Consider the following 24802-nt stretch of genomic DNA (forward strand, 5'->3'; position numbering starts at 1 on the left):
ATTCACCATGTGCTTGTGGTTGTTCGAGCATATACATTGGTCATCTTCCTTGTAGCAATTAGAACAATAATTGGTTAAATGTTCATCCTCAAAATCACATTGCTCTAAGAATTCATCAATAATTTGCTCATTTTCAAACATAGAGATAGGATTTTTGCATACCTATGATAATGGAAGATCGATATCATTTAAGATGCATTCATTAGGTACAAGGGGTGTAAAAATGTCACCTTTGGTCGGCGCAATTTTCCCACTAGTTTCTTCTTTTGTTTTTAAATTTGAAGGCAGGGGTCTGGGGGTAGCAGCCACTAGTGGGGTCAACCCTTCTGGGGTCCTGGGGAAACACTCAAGGTGTGCTCACAATACAGGGCAGGGTTGAGGGGTAGTGCCCTCAAGACCAAGCACATTTTGCCTCTTGCATTCCCTTCAAATTTTGCATTTTTGAAACATTTTTCAACCAAAATTGATGTACTTGAACAACCATGAAAAATGCATCATTTTAAACATTTTTCTTCAATTTTTTTTTTTTTTACCAATAAATCACAACAACTTATGATAATGTAAAATCTAATTAACTTCTAAAGGAACTAATGAATCTAATTTCCAAGGCCTACTTACAAACTCTAAAACAAAACTCTAAAGCAATGCATGTATATGATTTATGCAATGCAAATTAAGATTAGTTACTTAAGAAAGGCTAGAAATTGCAAAATTGTTCATCCTAACACATTGTTCCTAACTCAAATCAACAAACTAACATGCCTTTGACACCTTTTTCCAGAAACAACACCAAAATGATAGGCCAACACTGGGGCAAATAATTAAGAAATAATTAACAATTTATGATGAAGTTTGGTTGGTCTATATGTGTCAATTTGAGAGTGTAAGCTTGTGAAAGGTATCTAAACAATATGCTATCAAGGGATGTTATGATTTGAGCAATTGTGGATATAGCTAAAACACACAAAAATGAACCTATGGAAAACTGAAATAAAACTGCGACATGAACTATCACTTCTGGCAATAGGAACTGAATTGAAACCTATTAAAATAATAAGAACATTAAAAATGAAAATGTCTTTTCAAAATAAAATAATGATACGAACTAAAATAACTCTAGAAATCAAACTCACAATTCCAAAGGACATTAATCATTAAGCAATACAAGAATGTCATGTTGAATAATTGATCTAACATACTAATATTCGAAGTGCAAATTTGATTTAATAGTTTAAATATGATAGGAACTATTGAAAATGTATTGACTAGTTTGAAAATAGAAATATAGTGGGAACTTGCTTTGTTGAATGAATAAGATAAAACATTAATAATTCTACTATTCAGAAATATTGATATGCAAGTCTGAATGTTAATTTAAATAAAACACTATACTATTGAAACTTCAAACACACCCCACCTGAAATAAAAACCAAAAAAAACACCCAAGAAGTGGGCCCCCTCCTTAGTCTGCTAGGTGGTGAGATAGAAAATGTTGAGCATGGGGTTGATCAGCACAATAAACAATCCTTTATTTCTCAGAAGAATAGTACAGGATTGTCTTTACATCTTCATAAAATAGTACTAAGTAAATACAATAATACATGACTTATTTTTGGCTAGAGGCCAAATTAAAACAATAAATATGAAATAAAATACTTGGCCCTTTTTTTATGGTTGTATATAACAACATATTTAGGCATAAAATGATCTACACATTTTCCATCGTACAAAACCCATTCCCCTCCTTTAGTTAAGTATTAAAGGATTTAATGATTTGAAGATATAGCAATGGCTCCTTTGAATCTCATGGCAAGAATACTTTATAGATTTCTTAGCCATAAACTAAGAATAAACAATGGTAAAATCATCATTTCATAAAAACCAATCTAATAAATGCACCTATGTAGATGATTTTGATGATGCATTAATAAATGTAGCTATAGCACCAAGATAATGTGGTAAATAGAAATGATCATTGGTTCTTTCTCCAAAGTGCAACATCAAGAGCTTGTAAAATAAGCAATAGGAGCATCTACACTCATAAATCAATATGTTGTAATTATAACAATTAGTAAAACAAATCAATAATGCATTTTCTATATTTTAATCCCAAAACCTCATTAGATGCTACTTATATATGTTAAACCATATGCAACGTAAAATAGTAAAATGGAACGAATGGGAATGGAAATGGAATGGAGAAGTAAGTAGGAAAGTGCATAAAATAGATTAAAATATGGCATTAAATAGGTTGTAATTGGCTCTCATTATTGCCTATCAAAAAAAATAAGGAAGATGAGGCAATAATTAAACATTTGATGCTAGAAAGAAATTAATTCCCATATTAGCTAACTCATTCGCTCACTTATTACCTTCTTGGTAGATATGACTGAAAATATTTTTGTCAAAATATTTGCAAAGTTCTAAAGCTATAGCTAATTCTGCATCTATTCACCAGTTAGGAAGGGAACCTTTTCGAAGGGCATTTGTTATGATGGTAGAATCCCCCTCAACTTCTAAAAAAATAATATTTAAGGATTTACATAGCCGAAGACCCTCCACTAGAGTAGAAATCTATGCCTAGTTGTTATTAGCTTGACCTATGTATTTGGATAAGTTAGCTACTTCAATCCCTTGATTATTGTGAATACAACACCGTATACCCACTTGACTTAGATTTCCTCTAGATTCTCCATCAAAATTGTCCGTGAACCATCCATCCTGGGGAGGCTTCCAAACACATTCTAATCTCTTTAATTTACCTAGGGTCCCTCCTTCACCTAGAAAGGGGGGAATTTTTAGACAAATCCATCTACCTCTCATAATTTCATCCCTATGAGTCATCTTAGTGTATTTGGGGAGAGAATTAAGCAATATGTTATTAGTCAATTCAATGATAGAGATTTCAATCTTTTGCTTTAATTGATCAACATACATCTACTTATTGTAGAAGATTCTACAGTACCTCTCCTTCCATAATTCCCATAGAATTATGGAAGGAGACGAAATCCAAAGTCTATGATATATACTAACTATTATTTTATTGTATTTTAAAAATAAATGATAATATTTTTATTTTTATTTCAAGAAGTTGATGATAATAAAAGAATTTAAATTTTTAATAAAAAATTATCAAATTATTTTTTTATGAAATAATATCAAAATCATAATTAGAAGTAGATATCACATCATTAAAGTTGCTAAATTTTAAAAATATTAGTCTTACCATTCAAAATTAACTATAGATAATCAATTTTATTAATTTAAATACAATCAACAAAACTAAATAATTTTTTTAAAAATGACTTCAAAAAAGGTAACAAAATAACAATAATATCATACTTTACAACGTTTAAACTTTTTATTTTGAAATGCAATCTATCCCACCCAATGACACATCCTTGTCTATCCCTTAAAGTACTAAGAAATGTGTAGTTCATTATAGGGCTTATTGTAGGGTAGTTCTATTTTGAGAATTTGAACTAATGGAATTTGAACCAATTCACTCTCTATTTCATATTAATTTTGAATGGGAAGAAGAATTTCTAAATTAAAAAAATTTTTACAATTTTTTTTAATATTATATTCCAACACCACCTTCTATTTTATAAATTTTTACTTAAAAAATTTCCCTAGTTTAAAAAGATATACTTGAAAAAACTAGATAGATCCTCCAATCATCTCATCTCAATTTTCATTGCATCATTGTTAAAATAATCATATTGACTCCAAATCCCCAGTTCTTGTGCATAATTAACATTAAAACATAAATTATTATTTTTTGTCCAATTGCTTAAATACTACATAGCTAAAGAAATTCTAGCTTAAAGTGTAGAAATTAAATTTATAAAACACCAAATTATGAAGTATAAATTTGTAGATGGGTTAAGGTTGTTGCATCTAAGAGTGTTAGTGTAAGGATGCATAAGGTAGAGAAGAAAAGTAGGGTACCTTTAAAGTACATAGTCACACTTTGCAAAAAGTGTTGGTTTTAAGATACTTTCAAAGAAGCAAGCTTAAGTGATGTAGGAATGTGAACTCTTGTTAGACAAATATATTATAATGGTTGTGGTATTCTCTAGAGTATACAAAAGGGAGAAGTGTGTTTTCAAAAAGTTACAAAATCTAGATTAAAAATTTTAAATTAAAGAGTATATAAGGTTTGCAATATATTAACAAATGGGTGAGTACACCAAGTTGGTATATAAAAATGTGGACACCCAACAACAAAAAAACAAAAAATCTCAATAACTTGATTGGGTTTTCAATAACCCGATTGAATTATTTAAACGTCAAATGTGGGTCAGGCTTGGTATCCAAGCATGGCCATTATAATTTTAAAAACCCAATTGGGATTCTTAAAACCCAATCAGGTTTTAAGAAATATAAATTATTTCTACTACCCACATTTGAGGGCATTTGTATACCCTAAAAGGGTAGCAACAACATGGATTGGAGAGGAAGAAGGCAAAATTTGATCAGATTTCTAAGGAAAAGAGGAATTTTTTGCATTTTCATCTATTCTCCTTGTTGTTTATGTAATTTTTGTTGGAAATAATCAAGACTAGATAGGTTACTAAGAGGGGAGGGATGAATCTGTAACCTCAAAAACTTTAGATCAATTTAGCACTTAACCATATAAATCATTCACCTTTCATTCATCTAATCTATTGCATGCATGAAAAAGATAAACATTCATAACACATGAACAAAGTATTTGGTGACCCAGAAACTTTCCAAATAGAAAGTAAAACTGGGGTGGGGATGATACCCACAAAACTTCACTACTATAGTATAAAGTTGGCCTATTAGGGCTTACATTGACCACTTCTGATGATCTTCCATGTTAAGAGAGATTTGGACTGCTAGATCCACCTTGTTAGAGGTTTTACAAATATACAATGAAGTATGCACTCTATTAGGAGATTTATACAAAGACTGTTAAGTCTATCTTGTTAAAGAATTTAGAAAACCGATTCACTTGTTAGGATGAAATAGTAGATCTGACTTACAACTTGATTGTTGATTAGATCCTTGAAGTATAGATCACCTCTTGTGACTAATATATCTTTACTGCTCCTTGTAGACCTTGCTAAATACTCTGCTCTGCTGCTGATTCGCATTACATATCATTCCTTGATGTTCTTATCCATATATCCATACATCCATACATTGAAAATGATACAATACATTACATATATATACCATTCCAATGTTTATAATTACAAGGTTAGTTAAAATACAAGTAAACAAAATATTATTGAGTCGGCCAAATAGAAGAAAACTCATGTTCTTCAAGCTGACTTGGTGACTTTCTGATACTTGGCATCCATTACATTACTTGACATCATCATGCACTTGGTAGAAGTAGACGCTTAGTCCATACTAATCACACAACATAGCTTGGAACTTGGTAACCATTGGAGACTCTGTAGATATAGTGTCACTCGATAGATACTGAATCCTTCATTTACCTTGATGTCTCTTGGTAAACACTACACATCCATCACTCGGTAGAAACTGAATTCATATCATGCAAACTAATAACTCAATAGACATTGTGAAGCTTGGTAACCACTATCTATTTGGTGAGCATTGTAAGCTCGGTATACACTGCTGAACTACACACTCACTCAGTAGCTTCAAGAATGCTCAGTGTGAACTGCTTAATTGTTGAACTTATAAGGTAACCACTGAATGCTCGGTATAAACTATAGACTAAGTGATGAGCTTGGTAGCCATTAAGAATCAAATAAGTGTTATTACTAATGAAAAATACAACATAATGCCAACAATCTCTCTATTTGGCATTAGTGAAAAAAACACTTATGAGCCAAAACTTATGTGCACTGACATACTAATTTTTTATTTTTCAAAATTGATCTTTATAAAGCTGTTGTATATACATTTCTTACATATCTCACATATCTCCCCCATACATATGGCATAATATATAAATAGCCTCTTTGTACACATATCAATTTATTTTTCCCTTATTTTCTCCACAAGTCTCTTATCACCTCTTACTCCCATGTGATCTTACTATCTTAATCCTACCCCTTTTTGACAGTAATGCCAAAGGGTATATGCAATATATTCAAATAGAGACATCAAAATGTGAGAGAAATTTAGAGTGTACCTTGAGAATAAGAGTCAATGTCTTATCCCAATTGTCTTGCAAAATTTTGTAGGTGGAGAGTGCCACTTGAACTTCTGCAGAAAAGTTCAATCATATGATCTGCTACAGAAAAATTGTTATCTTGGACCAATGTTTTTGAATATGCAATGTGTTTTTGCATTGAGTCTGTAACTAGAAGGATCATATTTTGTATATCAATCAGTGTAGACTTGATCCTGGCTTCCTCTATTAGTAATTCTTCCTGCAATTTTGACAAAAATCTCACCTTCATGTGATGTGTTGAGCTTGAACTATGGTCAAGCTCTAGCTTTTGAGTGCTTTCTTTCATATCAACATAAATCTTATTCAATTTGTCCTTTATATCCTTAGTATACTCAGTAACATCACAAATCTTGCCAAAAAGTGATGTCACATTGGTGAAAGATTGTTCAAGATTGCTCAAAATTGAAGATAACTATACTTGATTAATGGCTATGTGTTGAGCAATGTGCTCAAGCACCTTATTATCAAATTTATTTATTTCCTTCTCTATTAACTTCTCTTGACTAGAAGTATCTTCATTGAACTTATTCACAACTTCTTCTAATTATAAAAATATGTGTTGGGATGAGTCAACATCAACACCTATAGCCTGAGTTATTATATTTTTAGCATTTTCAATTATAGTGAACTATCTATCTCTCTCATCTCTAAGATGCTTCTACCTTGCCTTTTTCTCTAAAAGATGACTAACCAATATCATTTCATTAGCTATGGCAGTGTCCAGATCTATCTTAGGAATAACAATTTCCTTGTCTAAATCAATGTCTTCATCAATTGCTTTGCTAGTAAGCAGAAGTTTTAGAGGAGTCTTTGGTTTCAATCTTGAACTTACTTCTTTGGACATGGAAATGGAAACAATAGTAGAAGTACTTGGACTTACAGTGAAAACTTGAATTGGTCCAACTAAAGGAAAACTAAGAGAGGTACTAACTTCATCCAAAACTGATGTGCTTCCCAAAAATGAAGTATCAATAGGTGGTATACAAACTAGAATACTCACAACTGAAGAACTGACTGGAACAAAAACTAGTGCAGTTAAAGCTATAGTTAAAAAAACTATAGTAAATACTAGAAACCTTATTGTACATGGTGTTGAAGAAGTTGACACAGTTGGAGAATTGGTAGTTGTGCATATTATTGAAGTAGATTGCTTGGGAGCTGATGAAGAGGACTGCAGCTCGATAGATGAAGTGGCTAACACTTCCATTGTAGATACCTAGAGTTGTGAGGTACTAGGTGATGATTGTGTAGATGATATATATGTGGTGGTTGCAATCATACTTGCTAAAGCTAACTCCAACCCTAATGATGTAGTAGTTTTAGGTGGAGAATGAGGAAGGGAAGCAATGACTTCTGCTACAATTTTCATTAGATTATCTTCTTCATCTTCTTCCTTGTCTTCCTTTTTAGCTTCTTCCTCTTTCTCTTCATCATCAACCTTTAGTGCCTAATAGTCTTCAGCATCAAATGTAACACATGGAGTGTTATTGATGGGGACACAACCCAAGCACCAATGGACTCAATAGGAAAAGGGAAATTGAATTAACTGTGAAAATAAGCTAATACATTTAGTATAGAGAAAATAGACTTCAAAACATGCCCTAAGGGCTTACAATAGCACAAAACTGGAGATAATTTCTCTTTTTGGTACCTCCTCTCAAATTCCACTTCGAACTGCCTTTTACAATGCCAAAAATATCCTTAAATAGACCCCAGAGGGTTAAGGACTAGGAGTACATTCTAGAAAGTGCTAGTAGGCATCCACTAACCAAGTAGAAGGCTCCAAAAGCCACATTAGAAGTTGGTGCAAATCTAGAAGAATCCAAAAATGGTAACCGAACTTCCGGGAGGCATAACTTTTGAACTGTAGCTCCGATTGACGAACCATTTACATTTATGGAAAGATCTCGAAGTGTTCTATAGCCCTATGGACCAGCTTCACTCATCCCCCATTTTTTGGCCCTTTTTGAGGTCATTTAATGCCCCTAACCTGACTTTTAAGCATTCTTAAGAGGTCTCCAAAAACTGAAAAAACTATGATAACTTTCAAACCGTTGGGCCTTTTGACCTTATTCTTTTTCTGGAATGCTCTAAATTGCAATTACATTCATCTGGCCAATTTACACCTCCTAGTTCACCAAAATGATGGCTCAATTAGATACTCCTATTTTTTTGGCATTTACACGTATCCCAAGGTGTTCAAATACTCTATCCTAGAACACTGATAGTGGAATTGTGAGAGTTGGGACCTTTATTTGACCCAAATGGGTATCTAGAAATGAAAACACATGAAACAAAAACTAAGTCTAAGTACATTTTTTTGGGTGACACGGGATTGCCCTTATACCTCTAGATGCTCCTGCATCAGTTATCCTCTTCATCATCATCATTGTCACCATCATCATCCTTGATCTCTACTAGATCATCATTGGGCTTATGTAGATGATTGATGTTCTCCCACATGTTTGTTGCATCTCTTACAACATGCTCAATATCTTTGATTAAAACCAAACATGTATGGAATCTTATCATCATTTTACCTTCATTGTTCTTCATTGCTTCCTTCACTTCTGCATCTTTAAGATTTGGCAATAACTTCCTCAAAGATTGTTCATAAATATATTTAGCTATCTATATAGCTGACTCTCAACTTGGCTGCATTCTTGCCAATAATTCCTTTGAAATTTGTGGAGCAATCTAATTAGGGGAGTACTTCGACTTTCCCATTTTGGTGAGTACCAATTCCTCAATCTGCATCTTCTCAACATCAGTCCTTGTCTCAAACTTTAGAGCCTTGAATTTTTTGATGCATGCTTCTTCCATTTGTTTCAATCTTTCTTGGAAGGTAAGTGGGGACTTGCTGAGCACAACTTCACCTTTTCCTTTTCCTCTTCTGGTGAAAATAGTTGTGGAGGCCTTTGGTGGCTTGGTAATGATTACTCTGCCCTTCTTCTTTGTTGGCTCTACCTCCTTCTTAACTTCTTGTTCTTCTCCTTCTTATTCTTCTTATTCTTCTTCTTCATCCTTTCCTTTACCCTCGGTAAGCATAAGAGGGCCAGTGGTAGTTTTCATCTTGGAAATTTTCCTCTTGTTTTTGCTAATTGCCTAGGGTAGCTTGATTTCAAGCTCAATTCTTGCTTTGGCCTCATCATATGTACCAAAAACTAGTAACTTAGGATCAGCTAGTTCATTTACCAATGCTTCAATGATGTCTTTGGTTTCATCAATGTTTACCTCATAAGGGAGAGGTTTTACCAATGCGACTCAGGGCTTGATTGCCTAAATGTAAACTCTATCACAGTCAACCATGAAACACACATCATCTTTATAATCCTCCACAAATTTGGGTGGAATCCTTTACCTGTTGTTCATTCTTTCCTTGAAATCTTCAAATTAATTTTCCATAATGCTATCAAAGTTTACACCCATTTCTGCAATGAACTCATTTATCTGATACAGAATAGGAACATGTTTTCACCACACAATAGAACCTTTAGATGGGAAAAAATTTTGCACATAAAAGAAAAGACATGTCAACAAAGAACCAAATTTACAAGGGTTGTTCTTTGATGTCCTAATACTATCCATATTTGTGTTCAATTGTTTTAGCAGTAACTTTGACAAGTCAAATTCCATGTTTTTTTTTACAACCTTGAATGCTAAATCCGCTGCCTCACATGGCATATTGTTAAATTAACTAGAGCTATAAATCTTGTGGGAAATTACATTAATACCAAACCTTAGTTCTACGTTAGAAATAGTGCTAATTTTCAAACCTCTACTGTCACACTCGGCTAGGGTTTTCTTTTGGAGTTCGTCCTGACCTAGGGTTTTGGTAGATTTTTCTTTACTCAGCATGGGGAGACTAGTAATCTTGTGAATCATCTTCTTGGTTATTAACATGGGCTGCTCTAACCATAGTTGACAGTTGTGTACATGACTGGGAATGTATCTGATCCACTTAATTTGAAAACTTCTTGGCAGTTGAGTGATATGGGTCAACCCTCTTGTTTTTAGGTGCTTATGTTCGAGTTTCAATGAGCCATCAACACACATTTCTTCTAATGCACTATCCATTTCTAGGGTTCCAATTTCTTGAATAGAAAACTTAAAATGAGTGCGAATGTCATTAATTAGCAATACCTTTGGTGGAATCTAGGATTGAGCTCCATTAGGGTCGAGTGCCTCCGCAACTACTAGAACTAGTTTGAAGTTTGATGCTTTACACTCTACACCCTTAACCAACATTTTTGAACCTCTTTTCACCTTACTACTGCTTGTACTCCTAGATGCCATCACTGCTCGATAAATGATAGAAATTTTCAAACAAATTCTTCGTTGGAAATTCGCTCAAAATCACTTGGAATTGCTTGTGTGCACCTGGAAATCTCTTAGCTCTATGAATACTAAAGTCATGGTGAAAAATAAAGTCAAATTCTACCCTTTTTTATGAAAATTCACCATTAATGCTAGGTACCATACTGACATTGTTCGTGACAGATTGTCATCCACTCACTAGCTCAGTAGAAACTTGTGACTCGGTGACTAAACAAACTTTTCATTACTCCCTACCTTGCTCGGTTGAGTGTGTGACTAACCTCACTCAATAAGGCATGATCTTATGTGATTCCTTTTTATCTAAAATATTGATTTGGATCTTCTGCTTTCTGTCATTTGGAACTGCTTGAGATTTGGCTTGATGATACAGTTCCAGTTCCTCCTTTGTGAATATAATTGTAAATGGTGGAGTCACCCATTTTTTGAGTGATATTGCCATCATTTGAACTATTCTACTCATTAGATTTAGGAATCCACTATTGTCTCATCTACTTCCTGATGTTATCAGCTTTGGCTTTCTTTTCATCTTCAACTCTTTTAATATTCATGCAGTTTTTAGCTATATGACCAATTTCAGTGCATGTATAACATCTTACTATTGAATCTCTCTTTCTTAGGTGATGCCTTGTACAGTCTATGCCAATGTGTCCATATTCTCCACAATAGTGACATCTACACCAAGTATTGTAATCCCAACCAAATATTGCTTTGAAAATTCTTTTAGCTAGATTGAATAATTTGGATCTACATTCAGATGCCTTGTGACCTTGTTTCTTGCATTTGTGACATTTGCCTTCAATTTTTGGTTTCTCTTTGCATTCATTAGCTTTATGACCATGCTGACTACAATTGTAGCATTGTCCATTGAATTTTACCTTTCCATTGCTCCAAAATTTGTTTGATGTATGACCTAACTTACCATAGTGATTGCAATTAGGTCTTTGATTCATTCGGGCACCTTATTTGGAAGATTCACCTTCATCTTTGTAACCAAGTCCTGCTTTACCTTTTTGCCTATAGAGATTCTGCTCACTTTCCTGATTCAATTGATCCATGTCTGCTTGAGATTTCATCATCCTTTCATTGAGTTGTTTTTCAAAAATTAGATCAACTTTCAATCTTTCATTGATTTGTCTTTTAGTGCTTAGATCATTTCTTAGACTTTCATTTTTAGATCTCAGATTCATGATTTCCTCATTTGCATTGGAGAGCTAATTGATAAGACTTTCTTGTTGAAGGGATTGATTTTGATTTGCATTGTTCCTTGCTTCCAAGTCTTCACTTGCCTTATTCCTTTGTTCCAAAATTTCACACATCCTTATTGACTGAATTTCCTATTCTCTTTTCAATTGTCTTACCTCTTCTTGCAGAGAGCCATTCTTTTCTAGGAGTTCTTTGATTGCCTCATTAGCTTCATCTGAACTACTTGATGGAAAAAAGTCTTCAATCTTTTCTTCAACATATTGGTGGTCTTTCATTTCTTTTGCAAGTTCCTTTCTTCTTTTCAATGATTGGGAAAGATGTTGTTTTGCTTCCCTGAGTTGAGCTATGGCCATCTCCAGATCTAGCTTTTGATTATCAATAGCTTTATCAAGTCTGAATATCTCCATTGTCCTTGATCTTTGCTCAAGTTGTCAAACTTTATCCTGAGAACCACAGAGCTCTGATACCAATTATTGGAAATAATAAAGACTAGATAGGTTACTAAGAGGCGAGGGGCCAATCAATAACCTCAAAAACTTTAGATCAATTCAGCACTTAACCATATAGATCATTCACCATTCATTCATCTAATCTACTATATGCATGAAAAAGATAAGCATTCATAACACATGAACACAGTATTTGGTGACTCAGAAACTTTCCAAATAGAAAGTAAAACTAGGGTGGGGATGATACCCACAAAACTTCACTACTGTAGTATAAATTTGGCATGTTAGGGCTTACATTGACCACTTCTGATGATCTTCCCTATTAAGAGCAATTTGGATTGCTAGATCCACCTTGTTAGAAGTTTTACAAACATACAATGAAGTATGCACTCTATTAGGAGATTTATACAAAGATTGTTAAGTCTACCTTGTTAAAGGATTTAGAAAACTAATTCACTTGTCAGGATGAAATAGTAGGTCTAACTTATAACTTGATTGTTGATTAGATCCTTGAAGTATAGATCACCTCTTGTGACTGATATATCTTTACTGCTCCTTGTAGACCTTGCTGAATACTCTACTCTGCTATTGATTCACATTGCATATCATTCCTTGATGTTCTTATCCATACATCCATACATTGCAAATGATACAATACATTACATATATATATACCATTCTAATGTTTACAATTACAAGGTCAAAAAAACACAAGTAAACAAAATATTACTAAGTCAACCAAACAATAGAAAACTTGGGTTCTTCAAGCTAGCTTGGTGACCTTCTGATACTCAACATCCACTGCATTACTCGGCATCATCATGCACTTGCTAGAAGTAGAAACTTGATCCATACTAATCACACAATGTAGCTTGAAACTCAGTAACCATTGGAGACTCAGTAGATATAGTGTCACTCGGTAGATACTAAATCCTTCATTTGCCTTGTTGTCACTCGATAAACACTACACATCCATCACTTGGTAGAAACTGACTTCACATCACACAAACTGATAACTTGGTAGACATTGTGAAGCTCAATAATCACTATCTACTCGATGAGCACTGTAAGCTCAGTATACACTGCTAAACTGCACACTTACTTGGTAGCTTAAGGAATGCTCAGTGTGAACTACTTAATTTTTAAACTTACAAGGTAACCACTGAATGCTCAGTATAAACTGTAGACTAAGTGATGAGCTTGGTAGCCATTCATAATCGAATAAGTGTTATCACTAATGACAAATACAATATAATGCCAACAATTTTCCATCATAGTTTGTGATGTGGTTATGCAATTTGTAATTTTTTTTCAATTGTTTTTAATATCATATGCATCAATCTATCCAAGAAAATGAGGGAGAGGTGAAAGAACACCTCCTACACAATCAAACCCTCCACACATAGTGACACAACCACAAAACACTTTTCCCATTGTGACACAAACACAAACCCCTTAGTCCACCATGATACAACCACAAAACCCTCCACTCAATGTTCTCATTCAATAACTACCACCTATAAACCGTTCGCACATACCATTACATCAATTAAATAATACACAAGAGGACCTCATAAACTGCCTTACACAAAATCATGCTCACATTACCCAAATGGTCAATAGGTTGTAGTCGTCTACACTTTCCCGTCACTCAACCCTAGCAAATTCACTTGAACAAATGACCCAAAATGAAAATGAGGTGTCTAGGGAAGTTACGAAATGGGGTTCGTGGAGGGATAAGTGTTGTGGATTTTATGTCAATGGGTTATCATATTAGAAAGTAAAAGATGAGGACATAGAGAAAGGTACTATATGTTCTCTTTTAACATATCCTATATCTGGAAACTCCCTATTACACACAACCAAAACTTTTCCTATTAATTGGTGCACTCATACTAGGATGAGATAATGTTTTTGGGATAGGTGGTATATGGTATTTGATCTAGCACCATGTAATAATTATGAGGTGCCTCTATATTTTTTAAGAAATATATAATGTGAGTTCATCCTTGGTGAGAAGCCAAATTACTTTGACATCCATGAGTTCTAGGGTAGAGGGAGAGGCTCTATGCAAGATAGACTTGGGGCTCATAGGGTGGTACCATAACATGAGAGGAGATGTATAGCATGAAAAACCATACCTCATAGTTTGCTCCCATAAATCTTGAAGGAGTCTATTTATTTACAAATGCATCGTGCAGATGCATCATTGATAGATGTTATGATTGAGCATGTCTCATAGTCAGGTGGTTCTCCTTCACCTATGATACCTCAACCATTATTGAATCAACCTTTAGTGTCATCATAGCTTGTGAAATCTCCATCATCATCACATATGGCACCTCAAACATCATCAGATGGGCCTTTAGGGTCATCATAGCCTACAGCAACTCCATCATCATTACCTACACCACCAGTGTCATCCCCAGTTGTGTCACCTACATCGCTAGTGTCATCCTTGCTTGTTCCACCTGCATCATCATCACGTGCATCATTACACTCTTTGGGGCCCAATCAACATTTTTGTTTTAGTTGTCAATGCATGTGTGATGAGATGGATGTTGAGGTATCTTATGATGAAATGTCATCTTATCTATGTGTACATTGTGGTCATACTTGTTATTCATACAGAGCTGAGGATTTCATACTCATAGATGATTTGATGATGATGGTCTTTGATGGACATGAGACATAGGTTTGTTTGTTTGAGTTTTGACATGATATTATTTAATAACCTAAATATTGCAAAAGTAAATATTGTTTTATTTTATAGAGCACTCTAGATTAATATGTGAACAATCCATAATGTAGGGTGCAGCAAGTGGTATGAGAGCACCACAGAGTACTCATTCTACTAGAGGTACAAGGCTAGGAGCAAGAACACCCCAGGTTAAGTTTTTAAAATATTCTTAAGAGTACAATAATATATTGGATTTGAAATGTTATTTCTCAATTGGTATGACACTTACAAAGAAAATTTCCCTAAATGTTGTTTCTTGATTGTTTTACAACAAACACCTTGTCTCTAAGAAGTTTTACAAGGAAGCCAATAGAATATCCATGTCCAAGTTAAGTTGAAAAGGAAATCTCATCTAATTACATTATGTGAAGTTTCTAGCATCCTGAAACCTTTCCATCTCTTGAACTCACCATTCCTCTTCCATGTCCCATAACTATCATCCCTCTATCATCCAACCCACTTATAGATCCTCCTCAATTTCTTACCATTATTCAAACACCTCTTATAAATCCTCTTCCATCTCCTACCATCATTGAAACCCTCTCACTCATTAAATCCATCCAATTTCCATCCACATATATTTCTCCTAATATTACCCGAACCCCATCTAATGAACTTCATGAGTTTTGACATGATATTATTTAATCATCTAAATATCTTAAAAGTAAACATATTTTTTATTTTAAATATCACTCTAGATTGATATGTGAACAATATGTAATGGAAGATGCAACAAGCAGTACAAGAACACCACATAGTACTCAATCTACTAGAGGTGCGAGGCTAGGAGCAAGAACACTCAAGGTAAAAAAATTTAAATATGATTTAAAAATATAACAATACATTGGCTTTTAAATATTGTTTATTAAGTGGTATGACACTAACAACACAAAGTTCCCTAAATATTCATTCATAATTGTTTTACAACGAACACCTAGTCTCTAAGAAGTCTTACAAGGAAGCCAATAGAATATCCATGACCAAGTTAAGTTGATGAGGAACACACTGAAAGATTTCCATCTCCCACACTCATCATTCCTCTTCCATGTCCCATAACTATCATCCCTGTTTCATGCAATCCACTTATAGATCCTCCTCCATTTCCTACAATTATTTAAACCCCTCATATAAATCCTCTTACATCTCCTACCATCATTGAAACCATCCAAAATTCATCAAATCCATCCAATTCTCATCCACATCTCTTGCTCCTAGCCTACCCAAAGCCCATCTAATGAACCCTGGACATATGATGATTTGAAGGGTTTTGACCCAAGGTTGTTTCAGCATACCATAGATTTAATTGATAATGTCAAACCAGTAAGACAAAAATAGAGGGCCAGTGAATCCCAAGATTGAGCCCTTAATGAGAAAAGAGCTATCCAAATTGATTGAAGCCAATATAATTTTCCCCATCAAGAACTCGTCATGGGTAGCAAACCTTATCCCTGTTAGGAAGAAGAATGGAGAAATTAGATTGTGTGTGGACTTTAGGGACCCATTTTTCCTATAGTATATTAAACAGTTGTGTTTACAAATGAGTACATGTTTTTTTTAGTTTTATAGTAATTATCAACATTTTGACTTATTAGCATGTGTTATTATGCCGAGAGGTGTATACAATAGCAGAAGCAAATCCCAGCACATGAATATTCCAAGGAATAATTCGTGTAAAGAAAAAAGATTGGATGTGAGTTACAAACAATATGAATATTAAAATTGAAATGAAAATATGAAAATGTCATTTGAAATTCCAGAAAAAAGATTTGGTGAAGGTTACAAACAAGATTTTGTGTAAGTTACAAAAAATTTAAATCAAAATTGCCAGTTTTCTTAATACAATTAATTAGTTGATCCCATTCTACCCAAGTGCATTTTTTCGTCACTTATAACAACTTCCAATCTTTGCTCTAAATCAATAGTTTATTTAAATTTCTTTTTTGATCTTCCTATTCTTAAGAATTATTTCCAATGCTAAAATTTTCCTTAAGTGCCAGTGCATTTTGATAATTTTGTGTCTAAATTAGCATGAGAGAAAGTAGTTTTCTCTAGATGATTATTTGAAAAACATCACATGGCGCTTGCAAATTTAGGTTGATTATAATAAATAATGAATGTAAAGGCACTACTCCTTCAATGTCATGCAGAGTGTTTGAGCATTCTAAGCTAGAAAAATGAATAGTAAGCTAGGTGATTGGAACTATTCTTTGTGCCAGCATCTTAACTTCAAGAGGAGGTATTTTTGTCAAAATTTTGGAGATTCAAGGCCCTAGATAGTCCCATTCAAGCTTCTTTAAATGTGGATCTCGTAAGGAGGAATCTAGAAGTGGAGGAGGTTGCATTTTCAAATCCTCTAGAAGACAAGGCACAGTTTTGGCTTTGGCTCTTCCAATAATGCTTGATCTAGTGGACTCTCTAGATGGAAATTTGGTGACTATATTTGTGGTAGGTAAAATGAAATTTTTTTGTGATTCACATCAAAATTTTAAGTTACTATAAAAATCTATGAAAATGTGCATCATTTTTCTCATAGCAATATCACACAGTTAAAATCCTAATAGCAATATCACAATGTGCATCTAGGTGCTCATACCAAGTGTATAGGAGTCCTAACAATATTCCTAATGCTAAATCTAACTATAACCCTACTTCTAACTAGACACCCTTTCCCTAAGTCTACTTGTGTCCATATCCATAACCATGTTCATAACTATAAGCATACAAATATCAATTAATGGTTATATGATTCAAAGTTAAATAAATTACTAACATTATACTAAATTCAAGAAAACCAATCATGTTTCAAATTATTCAACTAATAACTATATATACAATATTATTTAAAAAATAAGTAAAATAATAATTTGATATTGACCTTACAAAAATAGAACTAATAATTCCAAAACCCTGAGCCTTATTGTAACCATATCTATGACATTGTTAAAAACTTAGAAATTAGAAAATAAAAAATAATTTGTATCATATAAAATTATTTAGTTTTCCATGGTGTGCAACAACTGCTACTAGCTTATATATACTTCTACATATATAATATGTCGAGAGTCATCCTACTCAAGGAACCTATTTTAATTCAAATCCTTTGATTATTTTTTGTGTAGGTTAGGATTTAAATTAAAATAGGTGCCTCAAGAAGGATGACTCTCAACATATTATATATATAGAAGTATATATAAGCTAGTTTGTCTTTTACCTATTACAACACTCTTTGAGACTTCATCTAAATCCTTTCCCATTTCAATTTTTAGGAGTCCCAAGCATCAAAGATGGGGTCAAACACAGTAGAAGCCAGAGGTATGTATGTAGATTCTTAGTTGAAGCCCTCTTGTAATCTCAATTTGGATTTCTTGTGTGTGTGATAGAAATCCCTAATGCCTATTCTAAAATTCTATCATTTTATCACTTACCATACAGTTTGTGCCTCATACCAACATTGATTCATTAGTGGATGTACCTCCTCTTAGCATGGGAGATCCATCTCAGCCTGTATTACATTTTTGTTTTTTTACTCTATTTAGAATCCCTAATGCCACTCTATAATTCTAACATTTTATCACTTACCAAACAAGTTGTACCTCATACTAGCATTAATTCATGATTGGTTGTCCCTCCTACTAGCATGGGAGATCTAGCTAAGGTTGTAGTACATTTTTTGTTTTTTTACTCTCTTTGGAATCCTTAATGCCACTCTATAATTCTAACATTTTAGTGCGTACCATACATGTTGTGCCTCATACCAACATTGATTCAATGATGGTTGTGCCTCCCATGAGCATTGATTCATCAATATTTGTGTCTCCCATCATCACTCTACCTCATCATTTTTTAGGAGTCTCACCCATCGATAAAGAATCTCATTACCATTGTCATTTTGATGCAGGAGCATCTTGGATTTAATTGGTGACTACTTTGGAGTTCATGGGAGGAGGCTCAGTAGTTGCTTTGGAGGGTGTTTGGACTAGTACTCAGTCAAAGAAGGATTGGATCTTGGCATGGTCTTGGAGCTTGGCATGGTCTTTGGAGCTCGGCATGGTTTAGGGAGCTCGGCATGGTCTATGCAGTTGGGCATGGTCTTGGGAGCTCAGCATGGTCTAAGGAGCTTGGCATGGTCTATATAGGTTGGCATGGTCTTGGGAGCTTGGCATGGTCCTTGTTTTCTCAGCATGGTCTTTGGAACTTGACATGGTCTATGGAGCTCGGCGTGGTCTTTGGTTGCTCGGCATGGTCTGAGAATTTGGTGTTTGTTTCAAGCTATATAACTAATTTTCCACAATGAGTTAAAGAATGAAAGTTTCCAAGGTTGAAGAGGGCCTAGACTTCTACCTACGATTCAAAGCTCGAGTTCTAATTCATTCGGAGCTAGGAGATATCACAATTTTACTAAGACATCAATTTTGGAAATTTAATTGTTGTAGGAGGCTAACTTTGGCATTTAATTTATGTATTTGCATATAATTTGTGTTTTGGACCGACTTGTGGCTTAGATTGGTATAATTTGGGGTTGTGGGGAAGTCTTTAGTCATTATTCATTCACTTAGAAGAGGAGTGGGTGTGGGAAGTAGCTGAAGAGCGAGTTTTCCTGAGTCTATGAACAGAGTGCCGAATGTGAGGCAGATTACACTTGGATGAAGTTGGAGTAGAGCTAGTAGTTGTGGCTTGGAAACTAAGGAGATTTCTTGGTGGGCTTGCGAGCACAAGTTAAGATCTCCCTTGTGGGTTTCTACCAGAGTGTGGATCTGGACTAGCTAGGGTTTGGGATTAGATCTTGAGGGATCTTGCAGAACTATTACTTGCTTTGTATTTGGTCGTAACCAAGAAGGCCTTACAGCCTGGCACATTGCATGTAATCAGTTATATTTTATGAATATATTATTTTGATTTGGTATCAGATCTTGTGTTATTGCTTCCTATTATTGTGTTTCTGCTACATGGTTTTATAGTAGGGGGGGCTAGGACATCTCCTTTGGGGATGCTCTTGCCTTGCACTGTGTCAGGTGGGTAGAAACCCACAAGGGAGATCTCAACTTGTGTTCGCAAGCCCACCAAGCTATCTCCTTATTTTCAAAGCCATAGCTACTAGCTCTACTCCAACTTCATCCAAGTGTAAACTGCCTCACATTCGATGCTCTGTTCACAGACTCAGGAAAACTTGCTCTTTAGCTACTTCCCACACCCACTTCTCTTCTAAGTGAATGAATAATGACTAAATGCTTCCTCACAACCCCTACTTATACCAATCTAAGCCACAAGTCGGCCCAAAACACAAATTAAATGCAAATACATAAATTAAATGCTAAAGTCAGCCTCTTACAACAATTAAATTCCCAAAATTGATGTCTTAGTAAAATTACGATATTTGCTAGCTCCAAATGAATTAGAACTCAAGATTCAAATTGTAGGTAGAAGTCTAGGCCCTCTTCAATATCTAAAAGTTTCATCCTTTAACTCATTGTAAAAAATTAGTTATACAGCCTAAAATAGACACCAAATTCTCAGGCCATGTTGAGCAACCAAAGGCCATGTCGAGCTCCATAGACCATGCCAAGTTCCAAAGACCATGCCAAGTTCCAAAGACCATGCTAAGAAACCAAGGACCATTCCAAGCTCCCAAGACCATGTCAAGCTACATAGACCATGCCGAGCTACATAGACCATGTCGAGCTCCCAAGACCATGCCAAGCTCCCTAGACCATGCCGAGCTCCATAGACCATGTCGAGCTCCAAGACCATGCCGAGCTCCAATCCTTCTTTGACTGAGTACCAGTACAAACACCCTCAAAAGAAACTACTGAGCCTCCTCCCATGAACTCCAAATCAGTCACCAAGTAAATCCAAGATGCTCCTGCATCAAACTCCCCAGGTAAATAGAAAAGTGTGTCCCACACTTTGATGCCCAAAGAAAGAGAAACAATCAACTTCATCTTCACCAAAGGCTTCCACTCCAATAGGGATAAGAAAACCAATCTACACATCATCCACATCCACATCATTTTATCGAACACTAGAATCTCATCCAACCAATCATCATGCTCACTCCTAGGAAAAAATTGAACATATTGCTTCATCAACAAACCCCCATCCATATAAACAAGTAGTGAATCCATACTAGCAGCAACCAACTCCACATCACTGAAAATATGAAGATCTCCATCAACACATGCCAAACTCTCAACACCAACCATCTCATTTCTCATAACAAGATGCTCTAAAACACACAACTCACCCCTAATAGAAACCAAATCATCCACAACCAAGCACTCTACAATTTCCATGTCAGACTCAACCAACTGATCATGAAAACTAACCTCTATCCTAGCATCAACAAGGTTAGGAATATCTTTAGCAACAACTTCCATTTGTTCTGTAGGTTATGTATCAGACTCCACAAACTGATCAACAAAACCAAACTCTTCCACCTCAACCTTGTTATGCCATCTTCTCTCACAAACAACTCTCTTAACTGGCCAAATGACTCTCTTTCAGATCAGTAGACTCCAACTCCACAAATAGCTATAGAATTCCTTCCTTACCTCATCCTTAACCCGATCAGCCAAGCTAGCTTCAAATTGAGTAGTCATCTCAGAAAACCTCCTCTCCACCACATCAAACCTCCTCTCCACCACATCACGAAGATTTACAAGCATCTCAAGGTCCAATCCTCTCAGAGCCATCTCCCAAGATCTCTGAAAACCCTCTACAAAAAATCCTTCCCATGCTCCTTGTGATAACCTTGAATTGTTTGTAAGTCAAATTGCAACCTGCCACCTTGCATGAACAATCAAGAACCACATCACAAGTCTAGGACCATGGATCCCATAATCCAAAAACTCTCTACGATCATGCCTCAACAAGATCAAACTTCCATCTTTGCATCCATCAATCAATTTGCATGTCCTCCCAAGGTCCTGGTGTAAAATGCCTCAGCTTCAGTGATTTGTCTACACACTCAGGAACAACCTTCTCTTTGATACCACCTGACGCAATGCAAGGCAAGAGCATCCCCAAAGGAGATGTCCTAGCCCCCCCTACTATAAAACCACATAGCAAAAACACAATAACAGGAAGCAATAACACAAGATTTGATACCAAATCACAATAATATATTCATAAAATATAACTAATTACATGCAATGTGCCAGGCTGTAAGGCCTTCCCGGTTATGGCCAAATACAAAGCAAGTAATAGTTCTGTAAGATCCCTCAAGACCCAATCTCAAACCCTAGCTAGTCCAGATCCACACTTTGGTAGAAACCCACAAGGGAAATCTCAACTTGTGCTCCCAAGCCCACCAAGCTATCTCCTTATTTTCCAAGCCACGGCTACTAGCTCTGCTCCAACTTCATCCAAGTGTAAACTACCTCACATTCGGTGCTCTATTCATAGACTTGGGAAAACTTTCTCTTCAGCTACTTCCCACACCCACTCCTCTTCTGAGTGAATGAATAATGACTAAAGACTTCCCCACAACCCCTACTTATACCAATCTAAACCACAAGTCAGCTTGAAACACAAATTAAATGCAAATACATAAATTAAATGCCAAAGTCGGCCTCCTACAACAACTAAATTATTAAAATTGATGTCTTAGTAAAATTTTGATATCTCCTAGCTCCGAATGAATTAGAATTTTAGCTTCGAACCATAGTTAGAAGTCTAGGCCCTCTTCAATCTCTGAAATTTTCATCCTTTGATTCATTTTGTAAAATTAGTTATACTGACTAAAATAGACACTAAATTCTTAGACCATTCCAAGCAACCAAAGGCCATGCCAAACTCCAAAGACCATGCCGAGCAACCAAGGACCATGCCGAGATGCATAGACCATGCCAAGCTCCCTAGACGATGCCAAGGTCCCGAGACCATACCGAGCTACATAGACCATGCTGAGCTCTATAGACCATGCCGAGCTCCCTAGACCATGTTGAGCTCCAAGACCATGCTAAGCTCCAATCCTTCTTTGACCAAGTACGAATCCAAACAACCTCCAAAGAAACTAACAAGCCTCCTCCCATGAACTCCAAAGTAGTCACCAAGTAAATCCAAGATGCTCCTGCATCACATTTAGTCCAACTGTGGGACAAATGGATGAGGTAATGAAAAGCTCAAGTATCCATAATTTAGAACCCAATTTCTAGTTGTTTTCATATTACTTATAGATAAGATATTTGATATAGTATTTTGATTTTTCTTCTGCAACACCTAGCGAGCCACAAACAACATCAAAGAGGCTCAATTTTGATGATCCTACACAATCATAGATATTAATAGTGATATGCATATGTAGTTGTGGTCATTACATGACATTGACATTTATTCAACTTTTGTATTATATATATTCAAGATTTGTATTGTTCACATTGCATATTTCTATTGTACACATTTGACATTTGTCGAGTATTCGACTTTTGTATTATTCTAATGAGACATAACATCTTTTGTAACTATATGATTGATATGACACAATATATTGTTCATTTTAATATACATTAAACTTGGATTTCCATCCAACTTGTTTAGTGTGTGCATACAAACTTGTATTTCATCTTACTTTATTACAATTGATCAAACACATGAATATTCATTATTTTATATAGAAAATGTAACATGTTTATTAAATTCATTATAACTTGTAATCAAACTCATATGCCACTTATTTTTATGTAATATGCCACTTATTCATAGTGCTTAGAGACCCCTAGGGATGCTTTTGTTTAGTGTGGTTGATATCATCAGAGGGATATTGTGGATAAAATGAGATTAGTCCTATCCTAAACCCAACCAACCAGAGCTAACAAAGTAGACGATTTGATCCTAGAACTAATAGTTTGAAATATACACAAACTTGCTCATTTGAACTAAGAAACATTGCAACTTTTGGCATTAGGCAAGAAAGGGATGCCAAATCCAAACAAAGTTGAATCTCTAAAAACTAAGATAGATTTGTTTAGGCCCAGACAATAGGATCCTATAGCTCCTAAAAAATTTCAATACCTTGCATGAACTTAAAGAAATTCCCTCTCAAAGAATGCAACCCAATGGTGCTTAGAGACCCTTAGAGATGCTTTTGTTCAATGTGGTTGATATTGTTAGAGGGATGTTGTAGCTGAAACAAGGTTGGTCCTAGACTAAACCTAACCAACTAGAGCTAACAGAGTAGATAATTTGATCCTGGGACCAACAATTTGAAATATACACAACCTTGATCCTTTGAACTGAGAAACATTGCAACTGTTGGCATTAGGTGAGAAAAGGGTACCAAATCAAAAAAAAATCAAATCTCCAAAAAATAAGATAGGTTGTTGTAGGCCTATAAAAAATGGTCCTATAGCACTAATAGTTTTTCAATACCATGCATGAGCTTAGAGAAATGTCTGCTCAAAGATTATAGCCCGATGGTGCTTAAAGACCCTTAGCAACATTTCCTTCCATTCAGTGTGATTGATAGTGTCTGAGGCATGTTGTAGCTGAAATGAGATTGTTCCTAGCCTAAACCTAACCAACTAGAGCTAATAGAGTAGACAATTTGATCCTAGGACCAACGGTTTGAAATATAGGCAGCCTTGCTCATTTGAATTGAGCAACATTACAACTTTTGGCATTAGGTGAGAAAGGTATGTTAAATCCAAACAAAGTCAAGTCTCTCAAAATGGAGATAGGTTATTTTAGGCCTAGACAACATGATCCTATAGCACTTGATAGTTTTTGAATGCCTCACACAGGCTTAGAGAAATTTCCATTCAAAGATTCCAACCTGATGGTTCTTAGAGACCCTTAGGGACACTTTTGTCCAGTGTGGTCAATACAATGATAGGGACATTGTGGCTGAAATGAGGTTGGTCCTAGCCTAAACTTAACCAATCGCAACTAACAGAG

The sequence above is a fragment of the Cupressus sempervirens genome, chromosome 8 (assembly GCF_028749045.1).
Source record: "Cupressus sempervirens isolate cs-2001-9-10 chromosome 8, ASM2874904v1, whole genome shotgun sequence".
NCBI lineage: Eukaryota > Viridiplantae > Streptophyta > Pinopsida > Cupressales > Cupressaceae > Cupressus > Cupressus sempervirens.